This window comes from Prionailurus bengalensis, chromosome B1 (genome assembly GCF_016509475.1).
Source record: "Prionailurus bengalensis isolate Pbe53 chromosome B1, Fcat_Pben_1.1_paternal_pri, whole genome shotgun sequence".
NCBI classification, from domain to species: domain Eukaryota; kingdom Metazoa; phylum Chordata; class Mammalia; order Carnivora; family Felidae; genus Prionailurus; species Prionailurus bengalensis.
In genome coordinates, this window is record NC_057344.1 from 84,978,388 (window position 1) to 85,000,355 (window position 21,968).

Genomic DNA, 21,968 nt, shown 5'->3' on the forward strand with positions numbered 1-21,968 from the left:
GTGGCTTGATCAAGGCTGGAACTAATAACATAGACCCAGGCCTGAGTGCCCATCAGTAACCATTTCTGCAAGTTCCTCTCCCTAGGAGGACAAGTGTCCGTCCTCCTGATCAAAGAAGGGGAGGGTAACTTGATTTTGCAAGCAAAGGGAGAGACCAACCCGCAGGGTCCTAGACACATTTGAGCTGACCCGCAAGGAGTGTGGGAGGGGGCAGGGAAGAAGCGGGAAGCTGCGGTACCTTTCTTCGAACTCTCTGAGCTCGGTTAGGTGCAGAACTCCGCTCAGTGCTGCCAGACCGCGTCTTCTCCGGAACGGGCAGCCTGGGGCAGGAGGCAGGCGCACGTCCCTCTCTCTCCGCGGGTCAGCTGCGGAGTTAGCGGAGAGGAGACACCGGCGCCGGGCGCTGCCTCCCGCTGACCCGCTGCCTGCAGCACCGAAAGAGCCAAGCGCACGGAGGAACCCGCAAGCGGACCAGCAATCTGCGTTCCTCTGGGAGCAGAGGATGGCGAGGAGAGCCCACGGAAGGAATAAAGGGTCAGAAAGGGGAAAACCTCTGCACGTAGTGCAACGGAAAACTGAAGTCGCGGTTAAGTGTTCCCCGTGAGAGGGCGGGGCGGCCCGGTCCGCAGCTGGTGGGGGGAAATGGGTAGGTCCGCCCGGAGCTGGGAGAGGCCCGAGGCGTAGACTTTCGGGGAAAATTCCATCGCCCTTTCAACCACCACCACCTTCCCCCCCACAGGCGGAGAAGCAGAACTCTGTACCTCCATCGAGTCCCGGCTGTAGGGCTGGGGGGCGGCGAGCGGCGCAGCCGGACGGGAACTGCCACCCGGCTCCCTGCCTTGGCGTTGGGCTTCGACTACAAAGAGCGAGTCAGCTGGGGTTCCCCTGGGCGCCCTGAACCCAGGGAGTCCCAACCCTCAGCGAAAAGAAAAGTGAAAGAGAAAAGAGCAAGGAGCAGAGGGCAAGATAAACATCTTCAGAGGAGGCTGGGGGAGGGGCGGGATGGCAGCAGCCCCTGAACGACTGCCCAGGTGTTGCAGCTCCACGCCCCCAGGGCTGGAACGCCCCGCAGGTTTCCGCCACTGCCCAGTCCTGGGGCGCAAAACCTGGAGGGAGAGCTTGGACGAAGGCAGGGAGCGTCTGTCCCCGATTTCGGCCTTTACTTTCTGGGGCACCTGCAGGGAAAGCGTGAAATCTCAGACCACCCGCCGCACGCACCCAGCCTAGCTTGGCGCAGGCTTCCCCAGAGAAGCCTGGAGACCTGGGCGCGTGGCGTGCACCCAAGTGGCCCACAGGCGAGGGAAAAAATGTGTAGGAGCGAGTTGGGCGACTGTTCCAGACCAGCCCCTCAACCCGCGCGGCGCAGGCTGTAAGAAGATAGCCTCTGAAGTTTTATTAGAACGGAGTAAGACACCTGGATGACTAGGGAGTTAGGGTAAACTGGAAGGAATGAGCCAGCCTGTAAATTACTTTTCCAGTCTAGTCTTACACTGCACATGGTCCCATCAAATAGGACCGTGTGAAATGTTATTATAATATTTTACAGTTGAAGGAAGGGACTAGGTTCTCTGAAGCTGAGTGATCTTTATGCTACACAGAGTCATCAGAGAAGACCTCCTGCCCAGTTTTGGAAACACTTTGGAGAAAACCTTGAACACATTTGAATTACCAAAAATCCCTAATAAAAAGTGCTTCCCCAAATTTTCCAGTCATGTCACAGAAAAAAAGGATATGGCTCCTGGAGTTTAATAAACACTTAACCATCTTTCCTTTACAATTGAGTATATGTTTAAAAAAATAGAAATATATTAGAAGTGACTTAAATATTAAATGTGCATAAAATTCCACGTAAAAAAATTTCATTTTTATGAAAAAGTTCATCTGCAGATAGTCACTATCAACAAAATAAGTGATATATAAACATTTAAAGACCATTTTAACAATTCAAAAATTTACCATAGTTGTAAATGATAGTTAAAGAAATTGAGCATTCGGGGCGCCTGGGTGGCGCAGTCGGTTAAGCGTCCGACTTCAGCCAGGTCACGATCTCGCGGTCTGGGAGTTCGAGCCCCGCGTTGGGCTCTGGGCTGATGGCTCAGAGCCTGGAGGCTGTTTCCGATTCTGTGTCTCCCTCTCTCTCTGCCCCTCCCCCGTTCATGCTCTGTCTCTCCCTGTCCCAAAAATAAATAAACGTTGAAAAAAATTAAAAAAAAAAAAAAAGAAATTGAGCATTCTTTTCTGTCCGAGACAATGTAGTGTTGAATTTTCTTGTAATAATGCCAAGGATCTCAAATCTAATCAGACTTTTTCATAGCAATTGCTGAAGCTCTAATTTGCAGAATGGGCATTCATTGTGAAAGCAGGCCTGCGTGGGATTGGATTCTGTAACAAAGATGGTGGCCACAAAAGGCGGACACTGTGTATACACGAATATGCAAATTAGGAATGGAGAATCGGATCTGTGTCCTACCGTCAACTTGGACTGAAGCAGAGCTTCTTGGGCTCCTGCAAAGTGGGCTCCTGTCATACCTCCTTCAGCACACTTACGGATGCTGTGTACTCCGCAGCTGGGAGCTGCAATAGATGTCCAGACAGTATGACATCTCATGGCCACACAGAGCCAGATATCATTGCTGCCAGAGGACACCTCCCATCTCAGAACTTGCTGTGATCCGGCTGCCCGGGAGCACTGGAGAAAGCTGCTCTTAGCTAGGGCTTACTAGCCTATGGGCTCCAGCTGCCCACAGGGCTAAGGGGCATCTATGTCCGACAGCACACTTTGACCATGTGACCACCATGAGCTACTAGAGAGGTTTTCACAATGCTCTGGAAAACTGATGGGGATTTTCTTCATAAACCTGAGTTTTAAAGTGTAATCTGAGTACATAAGAATAATAAAACTGGTCTACAAATACTGACCAAACTAATATATATGAGTTCTAAACCAAGAAGGGCTGAATGGGATATAAAGCATTTAGTTACGTTGGGGAGATAAAAAACATAAATAACAATAAAGTGAAATTGAAAATGATTACAGCCATAAGATAGGCTTTGCTGTACTATTTGCCTCCTAAATAAGTCAAATTTGTTTTCTTAATTACAGAAAATAAAACTATTTTGAATTAGTTATAGAAGTGCCTGCAATTCAATGATGTTGGGTTTTCAGCATAGTTTGTTTTTGTTGCACTACACTCAAAGAGAAAAGTCTAATATATGCAACTTGTATTTTTAGTTGCCACAGGCTGTTTGGCAAGATATTGAAAATTCCTCACACCAATGAACAAGTAAATTCCACTGTATAAATTAAAAACAAAAACCAAGACTGATGAAATAATTTGAAACTACCATAATTCATAAAATTATAATGTAGAAAGAAGTAAAAATTAACTAAACCTCATAGAAGTGACCATAATAACCTTTCTTTGAATTTAAATAATTAACAATAAAATCATAGTTCAATATATTTTTATTATCTGATTTTTCTTTCCAAAGGCAATGTTTGCCAATTGGGCAGTTGTCTTTTTATTTTTTAATTTATATTTAAATTTTAGCTAATATACAGTGAAAGACTGGTTTCAGGAGTAGAATTCAGTGATACATGACTTACATGCAACACCCAGGGCCCCTCACAAGTGCCCTCTTTAATATCCATCACCCATCTTGCCTCCCTCACCCACTTACCTCCATCAACCCTCAGTTTGTTCTTTATCCTTGTTTGTTTGTTTGTTTAATTTTTGGACTTTCTCCATAGTTTGGCTATTGTTGATAATGCTGCTGTAATTTTGGGGTGCACACACCCCTTTGAAACTATATATTTGTATCCTTTGGGTAAATACCAAGTTGTACAATTGCTGAATCATAGGGTAGTTCTATTTTTAATTTTTTGAGGAACCTCCATACTGTTCTCCAGAGTGGCTGCACCAGTTTGCACTCCCATCAGTGGTGCAAGAGGGTCCCCCTTTTCCTGCAACTTCACCAACACCTGTTGTTTCTTGTGTTGTTAAATTTAGCCATTCCAACAAGTGTAAAGTGGTATCTCATTGTGGTTTTGATTTGTAGTTGCCTGATAATGAGTGATACTGAGCATCTTTTCATGTGTCTGTTATGTCTGGATGTCTTCTTTGGCAAAGTGTCTATTAATGTTTTCTGCCCATTAGTTAACTGGGTTATTTGCCTTTAAAATAAATTACTAAAAAAATAAATAAAATAAATTACTAGTAAATGTTTCCTATAGCTTTTGAGACTACATGTCAAGAGTTACCAGTAGCTCATCTGATTCAGAGTTCAAAGTCCATGACTGTGACCTTATTTATGATCCTAAGAATGAAACACAGGCTGAGAACTAGTTGACCTTTGGGTCTTTCTTTTTTTTTTTTTTTTCAATATATGATATCTATTGTCTAATTGGTTCCCATACAACACGCAGTGCTCATCCCAAAAGGTGTCCTCCTCAATACCCATCACCCACCCTCCCCTCCCTCCCACCCCCCATCAACCCTCAGTTTGTTCTCAGTTTTTAAGAGTCTCTTATGCTTTGGCTCTCTCCCACTCTAACCTCTTTTTTTTTTCCTTCCTCTCCCCCATGGGTTTCTGTTAAGTTTCTCAGGATCCACATAAGAGTGAAACCATATGGTATCTGTGTTTCTCTGTATGGCTTATTTCACTTAGCATCACACTCTCCAGTTCCATCCACATTGCTACAAAGGGCCATATTTCATTCTTTCTCATTGCCACGTAGTACTCCATTGTGTATATAAACCACAATTTCTTTATCCATTCATCAGTTGATGGACATTTAGGCTCTTTCCACAATTTGGCTATTGTTGAGAGTGCTGCGATAAATATTGGGGTACAGGTGCCCCTATGCATCAGTACTCCTGTATCCCTTGGGTAAATTCCTAGCAGTGCTATTGCTGGGTGATAAGGTAGGCCTATTTTTAATTTTTTGAGGAACCTCCACACTGTTTTCCAGAGTGGCTGTACCAGTTTGCATTCCCACCAACAGTGCAAGAGGGTTCCCGTTTCTCCACATCCTCTCCAGCATCTATAGTCTCCTGATTTGTTCATTTTAGCCACTCTGACTGACGTGAGGTGGTATCTGAGTGTGGTTTTGATTTGTATTTCCCTGATGAGGAGCAACATTGAGCATCTTTTCATGTGCCTGTTGGCCATCCGGATGTCTTCTTTAGAGAAGTGTCTATTCATGTTTTCTGCCCATTTCTTCACTGGGTTATTTGTTTTTTGGGTGTGGAGTTTGGTGAGCTCTTTATAGATTTTGGATACTAGCCCTTTGTCCGATATGTCATTTGCAAATATCTTTTCCCATTCCGTTGGTTGCCTTCTGTTGGTTGTTTCCTTTGCTGTGCAGAAGCTTTTTATCTTCATAAGGTCCCAGTAATTCATTTTTGCTTTTAATTCCCTTGCCTTTGGGGATGTGTCAAGTAAGAAATTGCTATGGCTGAGGTCAGAGAGGTCTTTTCCTGCTTTCTCCTCTAGGGTTTTGGTGGTTTCCTGTCTCACATTCAGGTCCTTTATCCATTTTGAGTTTATTTTTGTGAATGGTGTGAGAAAGTGGTCTAGTTTCAACCTTCTGCATGTTGCTGTCCAGTTCTCCCAGCACCATTTGTTAAAGAGACTTTTTTCCATTGGGTGTACTTTCCTGCTTTGTCAAAGATGAGTTGGCCATACGTTTGTGGGTCTAGTTCTGGGATTTCTATTCTATTCCATTGGTCTATGTGTCTGGTTTTGTGCCAATACCATGCTGTCTTGATGATGACAGCATTGTAGTAGAGGCTAAAGTCTGGGATTGTGATGCCTCCTGCTTTGGTCTTCTTCTTCAAAATTACTTTGGCTATTCGGGGCCTTTTGTGGTTCCATATGAATTTTAGGATTGCTTGTTCTAGTTTCGAGAGGAATGCTGGTGCAATTTTGATTGGGATTGCATTGAATGTGTAGATAGCTTTGGGTAGTATTGACATTTTGACAATATTTATTTTTCCAATCCATGAGCAGGGAATGTCTTTCCATTTCTTTAAATCTTCTTCAATTTCCTTCAGAAGCTTTCTATAGTTTTCAGCATACAGATCCTTTACATCTTTGGTTAGATTTATTCCTAGGTATTTTATGCTTCTTGGTGCAATTGTGAATGGGATCAGTTTCTTTATTTGTCTTTCTGTTGCTTCTTTGTTAGTGTATAAGAATGCAACTGATTTCTGTACATTGATTTTGTATCCTGCAACTTTGCTGAATTCATGTATCAGTTCTAGCAGACTTTTGGTGGAGTCTATCGGATTTTCCATGTATAATATCATGTCATCTGCAAAAAGCGAAAGCTTGACTTCATCTTTGCCAATTTTGATGCCTTTGATTTCCTTTTGTTGTCTGATTGCTGATGCTGGAACTTCCAACACTATGTTAAACAACAGCGGTGAGAGTGGGCATCCCTGTCGTGTTCCTGATCTCAGGGAGAAAGCTCTGTTTTTCCCCATTGAGGATGATGTTAGCTGTGGGCTTTTCATAAATGGCTTTTATGATGTTTAAGTATGTTCCTTCTATCCCGACTTTCTCGAGGGTTTTTGTTAAGAAAGGATGCTGAGTTTTGTCAAAGGCCTTTTCTGCATCGATTGACAGGATCATATGGTTCTTACCTTTTCTTTTATTAATGTGATATATCACGTTGATTGATTTGCGAATGTTGAACCAGCCCTGCATCCCAGGAATGAATCCCACTTGATCATGGTGAATAATTCTTTTTATATGCTGTTGAATTCGATTTGCTAGTATCTTATTGAGAATTTTTGCATCCATATTCATCAGGGATATTGGCCTGTAGTTCTCTTTTTTTGCTGGGTCTTTGTCTGGTTTAGGAATCAAAGTAATACTGGCTTCATAGAATGAGTCTGGAAGTTTTCCTTCCCTTTCTATTTCTTGGAATAGCTTGAGAAGGATAGGTATTATCTCTGCTTTAAATGTCTGGTAGAACTCCCCTGGGAAGTCATCTGGTCCTGGACTCTTATTTGTTGGGAGATTTTTGATGACTGATTCTATTTCTTCACTGGTTAGGGGTCTGTTCAAGCTTTCTATTTCCTCCTGACTGAGTTTTGGAAGTGTGTGGGTGTTTAGGAATTTGTCCATTTCTTCCAGGTTGTCCAGTTTGTTGGCATATAAGTTTTCATAGTATTCCCTGATAATTGCTTGTATCTTTGAGGGATTGGTTGTAATAATTCCATTTTCATTCATGATTTTATCTATTTGGGTCCTCTCTCTTTTCTTTTTGAGAAGCCTGGCTAGAGGTTTATCAATTTTGTTTATTTTTTCCAAACCAACTCTTGGTTTTGTTGATATGCTCTACAGTTTTTTTAGACTCTATATTGTTTATTTCTGCTCTGATCTTTATTATTTCTCTTCTTCTGCTGGGTTTAGGCTGCCTTTGCTGTTCTGCTTCTATTTCCTTTAGGTGTGCTGTTCGATTTTGTATTTGGGATTTTTCTTGTTTCTTGAGATAGGCCTGGATTGCAATGTATTTTCCTCTCAGGACTGCCTTCGCTGCATCCCAAAGCGTTTGGATTGTTGTATTTTCATTTTCATTTGTTTCCATATATTTTTTAATTTCTTCTCTAATTGCCTGGTTGACCCACTCATTCTTTAGTAGGGTGTTCTTTAACCTCCATGCTTTTGGAGGTTTTCCAGACTTTTTCCTGTGGTTGATTTCAAGCTTCATAGCATTGTGGTCTGAAAGTATTCATGGTATGATTTAAATTCTTGTAAACTTATGAAGGGCTGTTTTGTGACCCAGTATGTGATCTATCTTGGAGAATGTTTCATATGCACTCAAGAAGAAAGTATATTCCGTTGCTTTGGGATGCAGAGTTCTAAATATATCTGTCAAGTCTATCTGATCCAATGTTATCATTCAGGGCCCTTGTTTCTTTATTGACCATGTGTCTAGATGATCTATCCATTTCTGTAAGTGGAGTGTTAAAGTCCCCTGCAATTACCACATTTTATCAATAAGGTTGCTTATGTTTGTGAATAATTGTTTTATATATTTGGGGGCTCCTGTATTCAGCACATAGATATTTATAATTGTTAGCTCTTCTGATGGATAGACCCTGTAATTACTATATAATGCCCTTCTTCATCTCTTGTTCTAGCCTTTAATTTAAAGTCTAGTTTGTCTGATATAAGTATGGCTACTCCAGCTTTATTTTTACTTCCAGTGGCATGATAAATAGTTCTCTATCCCCTCACTCTCAATCTGAAGGTGTCCTCAGGTCTAAAATGAGTCTCTTGTGGACAGCAAATAGATGGGTCTTGTTTTTTTATCCATTTTGATACCCTATGTCTTTTGGTTGGCGCATTTAATCCATTTACATTCAGTGTTATTATAGAAAGATATGGGTTTAGAGTCATTGTGATGTCCATAGGTTTCATGCTTGTAGCAATGTCTCTGGTACTTTGTCTCACAGGATCCCCCTTAGGATCTCTTGTAGGGCCGGTTTAGTGGTGACGAATTCCCTCAGTTTTTGTTTTTTTTGGGAAGACCTTTATCTCTCTTTCTATTCTATGACAGACTTGCTGGATAAAGGATTCTTGGCTGCATATTTTTTTCTGTTCATCACATTGAAGATCTCCTGCCATTCCTTTCTGGCCTGCCAAGTTTCAGTAGAGAGATCGGTCACGAGTCTTATAGGTCTCCCTTTATATGTTAGAGCATGTTTATCCCTACCTGCTTTCAGAATTTTCTCTTTATCCTTGTATTTTGCCAGTTTCACTATGATATGTCGTGCAGAAGATCGATTCAAGTTACATCTGAAGGGAGTTCTCTGTGCCTCTTGGATTTCAATGCCTTTTTCCTTCCCCAGATCAGGGACGTTCTCAGCTATGATTTCTTCAAGTGCACCTTCAGCACCTTTCCCTCTCTCTTCCTCCTCTGGAATACCAATTATACGTAGATTATTTCTCTTCAGTGCATCACTTAGTTCTCTAATTTTCCTCTCATACTCCTGGTTTTTTTTTATCTCTCTTTTTCTCAGCTTCTTCTTTTTCCATAATTTTATCTTCTAGTTCACCTATTCTCTCCTCTGCCTCTTCAATCCGAGCCGTGGTTGTCTCCATTTTATTTTGCAGATCATTAATAGCATTTTTTAGCTCCTCCTGGCTGTTCCTTAGTCCCTTGATCTCTGTAGCAAGAGATTCTGTGCTGTCCTTTATACTGTTTTCAAGCCCAGTGATTAATTTTATGACTATTATTCTAAATTCACTTTCTGTTATATTGTTGAAATCATTTTCGATCAGTTCATTAGCTGTTGTTATTTCCTGATGTTTTTCTGAGGGGAATTCTTCCGTTTCTTCATTTTGGATAGTCCCTGGAGTGGTGCAGGACTTCGGGGCACTTCCCCTGTGTCCTGTGTGTTGAATAACTTGAGTTGGTGGGTGGGGCCGCAGTCAGACCTGATGTCTGCCCCCAGCCCACCGCTGGGGCCACAGTCAGACTGGTGTGTGCCTTCTCTTCCCCTCTCCTAGGGGTGGGATTCATTGTGGGGTGGCGTGGCCTGTCTGGGCTACTTGCACACTGCCAGCCTGTGGTGCTGGGGATCTGGCGTATTAGCTGTGGTGGATCGGCAAGGTGCATAGGGGCTGGAGGGTCAGGCTTAGCTTGCTTTTCCTTTAGAGATCCGCTTTGGGAGGGGCCCTGCAGCACCGGGAGGGAGTCAGCCCCACCAGAGGGATGGATCCGCAGAAGCACAGCGTTCGGTGTTTGTGAGGTGCAAGCAAGTTCCCTGGAAGGAACTGGTTCCCTTTGGGATTTTGGCTGGGGAATGGGCGAAGGAGATGGCGTTGGCAAGCGCCTTTGTTCCCCGCCAAGCTGCACTCTGTCGTCCGGGGTTCAACAACTCTCCCTCCTGTTGTCCTCCAAACCTCCTGTTGTCAGAGCAGATCTGTTAACTTATAACCTTCCATATGTTAAGTCCCACTTGCTGTCAGAACACACTCCATCCAGCCCCTCTGCTTTTGCAAGTCAGACTCGGGGCCTCTGCTTGGCCGGCGGGCCACCCCTCCACCCCAGCTCCCTCCCGCCAGTCTGTGTAGTCCGCCCTTCCTACCCTCTTCTGTGGGCCTCTCGTCTAAGCTTGCCTCCAGAGAATCCATTCTGCTAGACTTCTGGCGATTTTCTGGGTTATTCAGGCAGGTGTGTGTGGAATCTAAGTGATCCGCAGGATGCGGTGAGCTCAGTGTCCTCCTATGCCGCCATCTTCCCAGAAGCCCCCAGTCTTTGGGTCTTTAAAAACCTGGCCCAGGACCCCTCAAGTTTCCATTTTGATTAAAACATGCCTGAAATGCAGTTTTACCTCAAGGTTGCTCCCCACCTCTGTTTTGTTTTTTTGGGGTTTTTTGGTGATCATGATAATAGGATAATCTTTCTCTTAAAGATTAGTTAAGTTTTCAAGAAGTTGTTATATTGCATTTTTTTCAGAGGTGTGGCAATACTAGCTAACACTTCTTATAGTTCCTACTGTGTCGCTGAATCTCAAATATTAAATTCTCACAGCAATGCTATGAGATATGAACTATTATTATATCCATTTAACAGATGGAGAAACAAAAACCCAGAGAAATTACACAACTTGACTAAGGTCATATACAACTGACTAGCGAACAAGGATTTGAACTCAGGTGGTCTGGCTTAAGTATACATCCCTACCCTCTGCTGCCTCTAAATTGACAACTACCCTGTGAAGGGAAGGGTTCTTGAGAAAAAAAAAAAAAAAAAAAACATTGACTTCCAGTGTCTTTCAGTCTCATCTTGTTTGTTCTGGAGTAATTGTCGCTACCACTAAGAAGGAAACTCACCAGTTCCATGAATGTGTGCTTCCTGATCTCCTTGTATTTCTGTAATGAAACTACTATGGATGTGGAAGCCCCACTAAAAACAGATATCTGAATAAAGTGACTGGCAAAAGGTTAGCAGAGCAGATTAGACACTGCAGAACTGGTTCCTGCTAGAAACAGGTGATTTTGTTTGAATTGAAAGGTCAGATGTACCCATGGTAAAGGAGAAGGGACACCTACTTTCAAGCTACAGGTGAATTATAAGCAATTAAATAATAACATCCTTAATTCTTCATATATGTAAATGTATATGGAATCTTAAATGTTTGGGTACTTATTAAGTGGGAGAGAAGGGGTTTAAGTAGAATTGAGAGATAATTTAATGAACTGACAATACTGTGCTCAGTGGTCTTTTAAGGCTGAACTCACTAATCAAAATTTAGTTCAAAAAACGTTACTTACTTTACTAAGATTTATAGTGAAAGCATATCATAAATGTCCACAATATGAATTGTGATGGCATTTATTTCAATGATTAACTGTAAAAGGGATTTTACTTTTCATCACAGGTACTTGGAAAATACAAATGGAAAATACACATCTTCTTGAATTAACTCTATAATTTAATTTTATGCACGTTTTACAACATGTAAAAGATGTGATCCAAAGTCAATAGCAATGATGTGTGCTGACAAAAAAAAAAAAATGTCAAACTGACATTGATATTGATATTGATTCTGTGGCTGGCAAATAGACCCTGAGTAAATGTCTGTTGAATTTACTTTGGTGAGAAATAATTTCTTCCTAAAATCAGGGAGGCTAGGTGGCTCAGTCAGTTAAGCGTCTGACTTCAGCTCAAGTCATGATCTGCGCTTCGTGGGTATGAGCCCCGCATCAGGCTCTGTGATGATGGCTCAGACCCTGGAGCTTGCTTCAGATTCTCTGTCTCCTTCTCTCTCTGCCCCTCCCCAACTCGTGCTCTGTCTCTGTGTCTCAAAAATTAATAAACGTTAATTTTTTTAATAAATAAAATTAATTCTGGCTAGAATCAAAATCTGAGAACTTATAGATCTAAATGTAGATATGTGTATCTGTATGCACATATATACATATACATACAAATCCATATATCAACACACGTTATATATGTATATGTGTATAAATGTACATAATACTTCTTTGCAAGTGTGAAATAATTTGATAATTTAATTCTGTGATCTACATATATATTTTACATTATAATCACTTTTTATTGAGTTTTTCACTAAAATTTATTCAAAACATTTATCAAAATCAATTTTCAGAAGCACTCTTGACAAATATCAAATATGCCAATAAAAGGCTTATAATCATCTACTAAAATACCATTAGTTTTATTATAGTTATTGTTGTATGGGCAATTACCTTGATGAAGCGGTAGCCTCCAATTACTATCCTGGAAGAATCAGAATGAAAAGCCTTTCTGGCCAAATTAAGATAAACAACATGATTTATTAAATCAATCTAAAATTCACAATGAGAAGCAAAAGAAGAGACCCCAGGCACCAGGTTAAGCATACTTAACGATAGAGTACATGGGTGAAAGACCTCACTAACCCAAATCCTGGATAATACAGTGTTCATATAACCTCTTCCTCTGTCTCTTTTTCTCTCTCTCTGCCACATCTTCCTTCTCTGATGATGGTGTAGTGGTGAAGACCGAAATTGAGGTTTGAATAAGGATGGGGTACACCAATGAAAGTTATCTAGGACCAAAACACACGCTTGCTCTATTAGAGACATTGGAGTAAAAATGTGTATTTCCAATTAGCCTCCTAAACAGCTATGAATTTTAAATACGTTTTATGGACACAGAACATGTAACGCTAGAACAGAACTATACTGGATATCACCAATGAATGGCCAATTTAAAGATGATCTATAAAAATGTCTGCTGAGAAAGTCATGATCATAACTATGACTTTCTATCCCTTCTATCTATAAGTAGTATCTTTGTTCTTGTTTATATTTCATTATACTACTCATTTTTAACATGTTTTTCAGGTTACTTACTATTTTTTTTTTCCAACGTTTATTTATTTTTGGGACAGAGAGAGACAGAGCATGAACAGGGGAGGGGCAGAGAGAGAGGGAGACACAGAATCGGAAACAGGCTCCAGGCTCTGAGCCATCAGCCCAGAACCTGACACGGGGCTCGAACTCACGGACCGCGAGATCGTGACCTGGCTGAAGTCGGACGCTTAACCGACTGCGCCACCCAGGCGCCCCTTTCTTTTTTTTTTTTTTCAACGTTTATTTAGTTACTATCTATTTTTAACACATATTACAAATTTGCCTATGCCTCATAAGCTACTCACTTATGTATTATTTGTATTAATACACACCCTATGATTTTTGCCCATATCTCAAAAGCTGCTAGACCACTTACTATCTATGATTAACACTTCTTAGTAGCTTTATCCATCTCATTGTTTTCTTGTCCTGTATAGAAGAATCGAGTTTTCTTTAATAATATATATTATAGTAATTCTTTCTGCTAATGTGTTTTATTTATTTGAGACTGGTATGCTTGGAAACTTTTATCACATTTATAAGTATTTATCCTGCATCAGGAATGATGTCCTTAACCAAAGGCCCTCTTGACTTGTAGGATCATGGCTGCTCTGATTCTGAAGCTATATCCTACACACTTACACCATTCTATCTTGGGTCTCAGTGACTCCGTGGAATGAATCCAAACCTACTATATTCCTTTGGGATATATATAGATATAGATATATTATATAGATATATATAGAAATATAGATATAGATATACATAGATGTATATAATATATATAGATAGATATCTATCTATAGATAGATAGATATGTCTATATATATATATGTATATATATATAAGAAGAACAGACGTATTCTTAAATGTTTCGGTGCTTAGTAGAGGGGAGAAAGAGTTTAAATAGAGCCAAAAGATGATTTAATGTACTAACAATATTATTCTGAACAGTCTTTAAAGGTTGATCTTATCAAAATCTAGCACATTAATTACCTTACTTAGATTTATAAGTATATTTTATATATCTAATGTAAATATATATATATATATATATATATATGAATGTATATGTATATATGACCCACCTCTGGATATTTTCCACCTTGGAAAATATATATACATTCCAAGTATATATATTTTAGATGTAAAAAGTAGTGTTTACCAGTTTCCCAGAGTGTGTTTTGACAATTTACTAAATTAAACAATAAGGTTCTAATTACACCATGGATTAAAGAATAAATCACAGAGGAAATTGTAAGATTCCTTGAACTGAATGATAATGAATACAAAATATACCAAAAATTGAGGAATGCAGCTAACATAGTTCTTAGATAAAAATTTATAATTATCAATACTTATATTGCAAGTAAAAAAGGTAAAATCAATAGAATAAGCTTCTACCTTAAGAATCTAGAAAAAAGGGGCACCTGGGTGGCGCAGTCGGTTAAGCGTCCGACTTCAGCCAGGTCACGATCTCGCGGTCCGGGAGATCGAGCCCCGCGTCAGGCTCTGGGCTGATGGCTCAGAGCCTGGAGCCTGTTTCCGATTCTGTGTCTCCCTCTCTCTCTGCCCCTCCCCCGTTCATGCTCTGTCTCTCTCTGTCCCAAAAATAAATAAAACGTTGAAAAAAAAAATTTAAACTGTTCCTTGGATCATGGAGATACCTCAGTGTGCAGCTGATACAAAAGTTACATAACTTTCCATGACTGGCCTTTCTGACATTTATAAAAAAAAAAAAAAAAAAGAATCTAGAATAAAAAGGCAAAACAAAGTTAAGAGAAGGAAGCAAATAATAAAGACAAGAGATGCAATGGAAAACAATATCAATGAGAAATGTTACAATGAAAAGATCAATAAAATTGTAACTCTCAACCTAAATTGATCAAGAAAAAAGGGAGAAAACAAAAAATTATCAATATCAATATTAAAGAAGGAGCCATCACAATGAATACTGCAGACATAAATTAAAAATAAAGAATATTAAAACAATTTGATGAGGTTTTGGGGTGATGGTGGGGATTCAGATTCGATGACCAAGAAAGAATTCTTGAAGATGTCTTTGGTGCAAAAAAAGGTGATTTTATTAAAGCACAGGGACAGGACCCATAGGCAGAAAGAGCTGCACTGGGGTTGGGAAGAGAGATTGATTATACACCTTCAGGTTGGGAGGGGTTTGGTAATAGCATAAGTCTCTAAGGAATTTTGGAAGCAAGGTTTCCAGGATCTTGAGGGGCTAGCTGTTAGGAAAACACCATTTATTACTGTTTAGTAAAGCCTCAGTCATGAGACCTTCAGATGTTTAGCAGGGGCATATGGTTGGAGTATAATTGCCAACATATACTTGGGGGTTAAAGATAAAGGAAGTTTGCAAAATAATTATGTGTTTAAGGAAACTCATAGGATCCTGGGGAGGGGGGGAGGGGGGCGGGGCGTGGGGAGGAGTCAGGATAACATTAAGCCAAGACTCCCTTTTGCCCGCAGCAAAGTCATCAAGGCAGCTGAGCTCCTAGAGGAGGGTCACTATGCCTGTTTCAAGGAATTGTCAATGGGCTAATAGGCAGAAAGGGAATTTAATTTTTCATTTGGCTTTATTTCCCACATCACCTTGTCAAGCACTTAAACCCCCTTACATCCTGATGAGGGTGATATTGGGGCTCCAGGAAATGGAGTCTATAGGTTTCTGAAGATTAGGCTATAGATAAGATTGCTTTTTTCTTGCAATTTACTAAGTTATCTGTAAACTGAAGGAGACTCCTGTCCTGCATGACTGTGGTCTCTGTCAGTCAACCATTTGCTTTCTTTCCTTTCCTTTGTTCTTGGGCAGCCAGGAGTGTCCAAGGAATATCACACATATCCCACCTGGGCACAAAGGGGTGCTGTTAGCCTGTACTTTGCCCTCAGCTTACTTTATGCTCCCTCATCAAACTTATGGCAATAAATTTAGCAATTTAAAAGAAAGAGACAAATTCCCTAAAAGCCGTAAGTTAAAAAGGCTGACATACAAAAATAATAATAATAATAAAATGTTTTAAATATATCTATTATAGAAATTTAATTCATAATACAAATTTTTCCCACAAAGAAAATTCTAGGTCCAAATGGCTTCACTGGAAAATTCTAATAAAAAATTAAGAAAAAATATTGCCAACTTTATACAAGGTTATAAGCAAACCTTTAAGAAAATATAAAAGAAAGAAACACCTCTCAACTTATCTTGTGAAGGCAGAAATATCCTGTCAAAAACAAAGATATTACATGAAGAGAAATCTACACAGAAATATCTTTGAAAGCCAATCAATATAATTCTCCACATTAACTGAATAAAGGGGGAAAAAAAGGCATTTATCAAAATTCACCATTTAGCTATAAGAAAACCTCCCAGCAAACCAGAAATAGAAAGAACCCTAAAAAAGGCTACAGCTAATATCTTTATAATGAAAAATGAATGCTTTACTCCTAAAATCAGCAAATACGCCTGCTCTATTCAATTGGTACTGGAGATCCTAAGCAGGGCTATCAAATAAGAAAAAAAAAAAAAAAAAGAAAAAGAAAAAAAAAAGAAAGTCACAAATATCAGAAAAAAATAAACTGCAGACAATAGATTCCTGAGGAACCCATAAAAAATATTTGTAGAACTATAATTGAATTTAGCAGGTCACAGGATACAAGATAAATATAAAAACAAAAAGTATATTTTTGTATACAGCAATGAATAATTGGAAATCTAAAGTTTTTTAATATAATTTGCAAAAGCATCCAACATAAAATACTTATGCATAATTTTACTGACATGTACTCTGAAAACTACAAAATATTGTTGGGAGAAACTGAAGATGATCTAAATCTGGGGTTGGCAAACTGTGGCTTACAGTGGTGGCCTGCTTTTGTTTTTAGAATATAGTCACACCTATTTGTTTACATGTGGCTAAGACTGCTTTTACAGTTGAGAGGTTGCAGCAGAGATCATAAAATTTAGCAAAACTTAAAAGATTTACGACTTTGCCCCTTACAGAAAAGTTTATCAACACTTCATCTAAATATCTGGAGAGATACCATGCTCATGACTTGAATGATTTGTTGTTAACATTACAATTTTCCCCAAATGTTATCTACAGATTCAATGCAGTTTCAGCAGACTTTCTTTTACAACTTGGTGAGCTGATTCTAAGATTGATATGCAAATATAGAGGAGCTAGAAGAGGCAAACTCCTCTTGTAAAAATAACAATGTTGGAGGATTTATACTCCCAGATATCAAGATTTACCATGAGGCCATAAAAGTCAAAGCAATGTGGTAATGGCATAATGATTGACAGACAAATAAATGGAACAGAATGAAGAGGTGAGAAGAAAGTCCATATATATGGTCAATTGGACTAGACAGCTGTGCCAAAGTGAAAAAAAATGAAAGGATAACAAATGAAATAGGACCAACTGGGTTTTTTAGGGTTTAAACTGGGTTGAAAAAAAATTATTTACATACATCATTCTTTTTTTTTTTTCCAACGTTTATTTATTTTTGAGAGACAGAGCATGAACGGGGGAGGGGCAGAGAGAGAGGGAGACACAGAATCAGAAACAGGCTCCAGGCTCTGAGCCATCAGCCCAGAGCCTGACGCGGGGCTCGAACTAACGGACCGCGAGATCGTGACCTGGCTGAAGTCGGACGCTCAACGGACTGCGCCACCCAGGCGCCCCTATACATCATTCTTAAAAACGAACATAAAAATGTGCAGAGACCTAAATATAAAAACTAAAACTGTAAGCCTTTAAAAGAAAAAAAATAGAATAAAATCTTTGCAATCTTGAGATAAGTTAAGATTTCCTGGAAGAACACAAAAGGTACTAACTCTGAAGGAAAAAAAAAAAAGGTGATATAATTAGATCTCATTAAAATGTAAAATTTTTCTCTCTTTAAGGTCCAAAATGACTACTAATATACTAAAATTTCTGGAGAACCCTGCAGTAAAAGCCCTATTTAATATTGTTTGACTTCTTTCACAAATTTGTTGGTTTAAGAACCATTTTAAAGAATACCAAGTAATCCTTTACAGAATTTGGTGTGTTTTTTTTTTTTATCTTTTACAGAATTTATATTCCAAAAAACACACCAGCAAAGTACTATTGAAGACACATTACTTTCTTCTGTAGTAAACTTTACTTACAACTTGATTTATTTTTTATTAAAATTAAGAAGTCCTCATATAAAATTTGGCTGGAGAATTTCAAATTTAAACCTAGGTCACACTTGCTCTGGTTAAAGGAGTCTAAAAAACATCGCCAAGAAGAGGTGTTAATCCTACAAAATTCTAAAAGGAAATTCACTATATTTCTACTTTACTTTGAGAGAAACTGGGGCATAGAGAAACTAGGTGATTCACATCTAATGATATATCCAAGTAATGTCAGGCCTCAGAACAAATGCCTTGAGAAGTGCTAAGAATATTACTAAAATTCGTCAGCCGTAAGTCTTAAAAGAGACAATAATGATTATATTCCAAAATATTCTGAATAAGGACCCATCAAACACCAGCATTTGTCCAATGTAAGATAGTATTGTCACAAACACTGCATTAATTACATAAACCACAAAAGCAACCACTCTCATATATATAGCTAAAACAGCATAGCAAATTTTAGATAGGAGTAATATGGTACCTATTTGGATTCCTATCCAATATAGCACACAGAAAATGTGCTATATTCCAAGAAAGCATTTCAAAATTTACTATAGATTACATAAAGTCAGAAATTCATGCAAACATTGAATGCCCATTTTCCTGAAAAATGGCTTTCAAAAGGAAGAGTTGGCTTATTCTGTGTAAAACATGAATAAGAAATGAAGTTATAGATCAGGCAAAGGAAAATTTTACATTCACAAAGTTAACTTTTATGTTCAAAGTGGTGAAAACAGAAGAAGTGCTGGAAATAGTTACACATGATGTCTGCAGGTACTTTCAAGAATAAGTAATTCTGAATATGTAAATTGTGTTGGGAGCCTTGCCGCCACGTTTGCTTATGTCACCCCAAAAATACACATCCTCTCTTTCAAATTTACATTTGTTTGCATTTATACCTAAGTTTAGTTTGTGAAATCTAAGACTTGTGGATTTGAAATAGACTTTAACGGATCTAAAACTAATGTTACCAAATTATCCCTTCACGAGCATGTGTGGATTAACTGCACTCTGAACCTCCCACACCCCACAGATTATACAGACATAGCATGGTATAGCCCCTCCTTTCCAAAGAGAAAATAGACATAATGGCTACCATTGAGAAGTTTGCAATGTTTTGTGGTTGATCTTGTAGATTAATATAACTGCAAATAGTGGTTTACAGAAAACCCTACATGAAAAACTTTGCTAGAATTTTCTATTACACTTACTTTGAGATAATTATTACAGTAGCATTTTTGATTGGCTAGCTTTTTTTTCTGTGATTTCTTAGTGGGAATTTTCATGCTAGATGTGTGCTAATTCTTATGCACTCAAAAATAGAGAGAAAAGGAATTCTAGGATTAAAGTCTCAAACAGATTTAAGCGAGTACCATTAGTCATGCAAACGTATCTCACAGATGTGGACTCACTGAGATAAGATATTGTTTTGTGTTATCAGCTTGATGAAACATGGAAAATATAAAATTGTGAAACAATCTAATGTGGTCGTAGGTGGGTGCTTTATTCATTTGGAAACTGAAAATCAGAGATAAACTTGTTCAGGGTCACATAGAAATTAAATGGTGAATCCAATGTTTGAATCCATCACTATTAGAAAAGCCTCGTCTTCCCTTATGTATTGCAAGCTCATTGAGGATTGGCCATATAATTAACAATTACTCTATTGTTCACTGTCCACCCTATGGCTTGCATACTCTTGTGGTTTAATAGTCAACTAAAATCAACATGGTAGGAATTATGATCTCCAGTTTATGCATGGCAAAACTTGGGTTCAAAGAGATTCAGTTGTTGCTATAGGAAATATAGCTAGAGAAATAGCATAAAATGCCATTTCCTTAATTCTACTTGTGTTTCAATAAAACACACACAGACTTACATATACTTTCTTGGAGACTGAATCAATAAACAACCATGGTTGTGAGGAGACCCGGTCAATTAAAATAGTCTTATGATATTACTTTAAGTATGAAATGAATTTTTTTCTGCCAACCTGTGAGTATTTAGCTTTATAACTGAGACATCTGATTTTTTTTGTGTAGCCTGAATTCAATATTCTTTAATATATGGAGAAAAAAATCATGTCTGCACCTACAGTTTCAACAAAAAAGTTTCAAAATAAACGGTAAAACACAGACTTTATTGGGTAGCTTTTTGAATTAACACGGAGAGAAATGGATGATAAAGTGTTCTTTGACTTGCAAAGGAAAAGAAAAGATCAGACACAAACTTTACATACTGATGTCAACCACAGCTGAACCTTAAGGTAATTGCCTATAAAATCAGATACTTACTCCTTAGGCCGTTATTTAAAAAGTCTCTCATTAGCTGTTCTACTGAGTTTCGTTTCTCTTTTTAATCTTGTGTAATTATATTGGCCCTAAAAAAAAAAGCATCACTTTGCTGCCGCCTCCTCCTGTCACTTCAAATATATCTCACTAGCTCCTTTTCTGGTGACTTTAAGCCAAATCCTCTTTCAAAGACCATCTCAAGAGGTTTCTCCTTCAAGGAGACTTTCCATGTTCAATTCATGTTCCAGTTCCTTTAGAATAATTCCTTTGTACTTGAGCACACTTATTTGTGCATCAGTGAGTGTTTGTTCTCAAGCTGTGTCAGGTGTGGTTCTATGTCCTCACAAGATGGTGGTACTTCCAGAAATCAGATAAATAAATGTCTCAGAGCTGGGACTGAAGAGAACACAGAGTTTTTGTATGTTTAACAATCCCTATTTCGTGGTGCTAGTTTTAGGATTAGAGATGAGGGCCTGGCATATGGGAGGCAGTAAGCTTACTCTGGAAACATGGGGCTTTGGAGAGAGATGGGGGTGCTGTGGGAGGTGGAAGGGAGGGAGAGAGATCTGGGTTCAAATACTGGATTCACTGTTCATTTCTGTGTTATCTTGGACAGGTCCATTTTTACCTGCAGTTTCCACATTTATAAAATGATGACAAGCATACCCCAGTTTTTAAGTGTTGTGAGAATTAATTTAAGATAATTTACACGATAAAGTTTTCATTAGCGTGAACAAGCTGAGATTGGGCTGTCCTGAACAGAGGCCAGCTGTTCGGTTGTCAGGAGGCCTCACCATATTAAATTCAACAAATTTAATATGGTCCAGCCGTGTGTTATATGATTTGAATGTTTAATAATATTAGGGTTATATAATATCATGTGTCAAGATTCTCAATAGCCCCATCAAATAACTACTATTTTTATCAAAACACTCTTTGTCCTGGAAGGTATATAAATAGGCACCACCACCAAGTCCCTTCCTGTCTGCTCCCATCACCCAGCAACCTTCCCTGTGTTTCTTTCTGAAGGTGTAATTGTGATCAAATGTAGCTCTGGCCTGGGAAACCCCTTTCTCCTTTCTCTCTCTCCCTCTCTCTCTCTCACTCCCTCCCTCCCTTCTACTTTCTCCCTCTCACATGCATCCTTTCTCCTACTTGAATTTAATATAGAAATACACAGAGACATGAAGATCACTTGTAATCTTCGCACTAAAAGATAATAAACGTTAAGTGTAGCACCAGTCTTTTCCTTGTAGTGAGTATACTGTTCATAGAAAATCTTTTTGAAATGTATTTTTAAATTATATTTTTAAGAGTATAAAAATAGGGGTGCCTGGGTGGCGCAGTCGGTTAAGCGTCCGACTTCAGCCAGGTCACGATCTTGCGGTCCGTGAGTTCGAGCCCCGTGTCAGGCTCTGGGCTGATGGTTCGGAGCCTGGAGCCTGTTTCCGATTCTGTGTCTCCCTCTCTCTCTGCCCCTCCCCCGTTCATGCTCTGTCTCTCTCTGTCCCAAAAATAAAATAAAAACGTTGAAAAAAAATTTAAAAAAAAAAAGAGTATAAAAATAATATACACCCTTTGCACTTATATTGACATCCCAGGTCATTTGACAT

General features: G+C 39.0%; 1 protein-coding gene across 2 annotated transcripts in view; it reads right to left on the reverse strand.

Moving 5' to 3' along the window:
* The window catches only part of IL15 (interleukin 15), an 80,553-nt gene extending 79,636 nt beyond the window's left edge, over nucleotides 1–917 (reverse strand). Inside the window, exon 1 of one of the 2 annotated variants that reach the window (XM_043568221.1) lies at nucleotides 762–917. The gene's annotated coding sequence lies outside the window, so the exon portion shown is untranslated. Of the gene's footprint in view, nucleotides 1–238; nucleotides 694–761 lie in introns of those variants that run through there. The other variant, XM_043568229.1, reaches the window with a different exon arrangement.
* Between the last annotated feature and the right edge of the window lie 21,051 nt (nucleotides 918–21,968).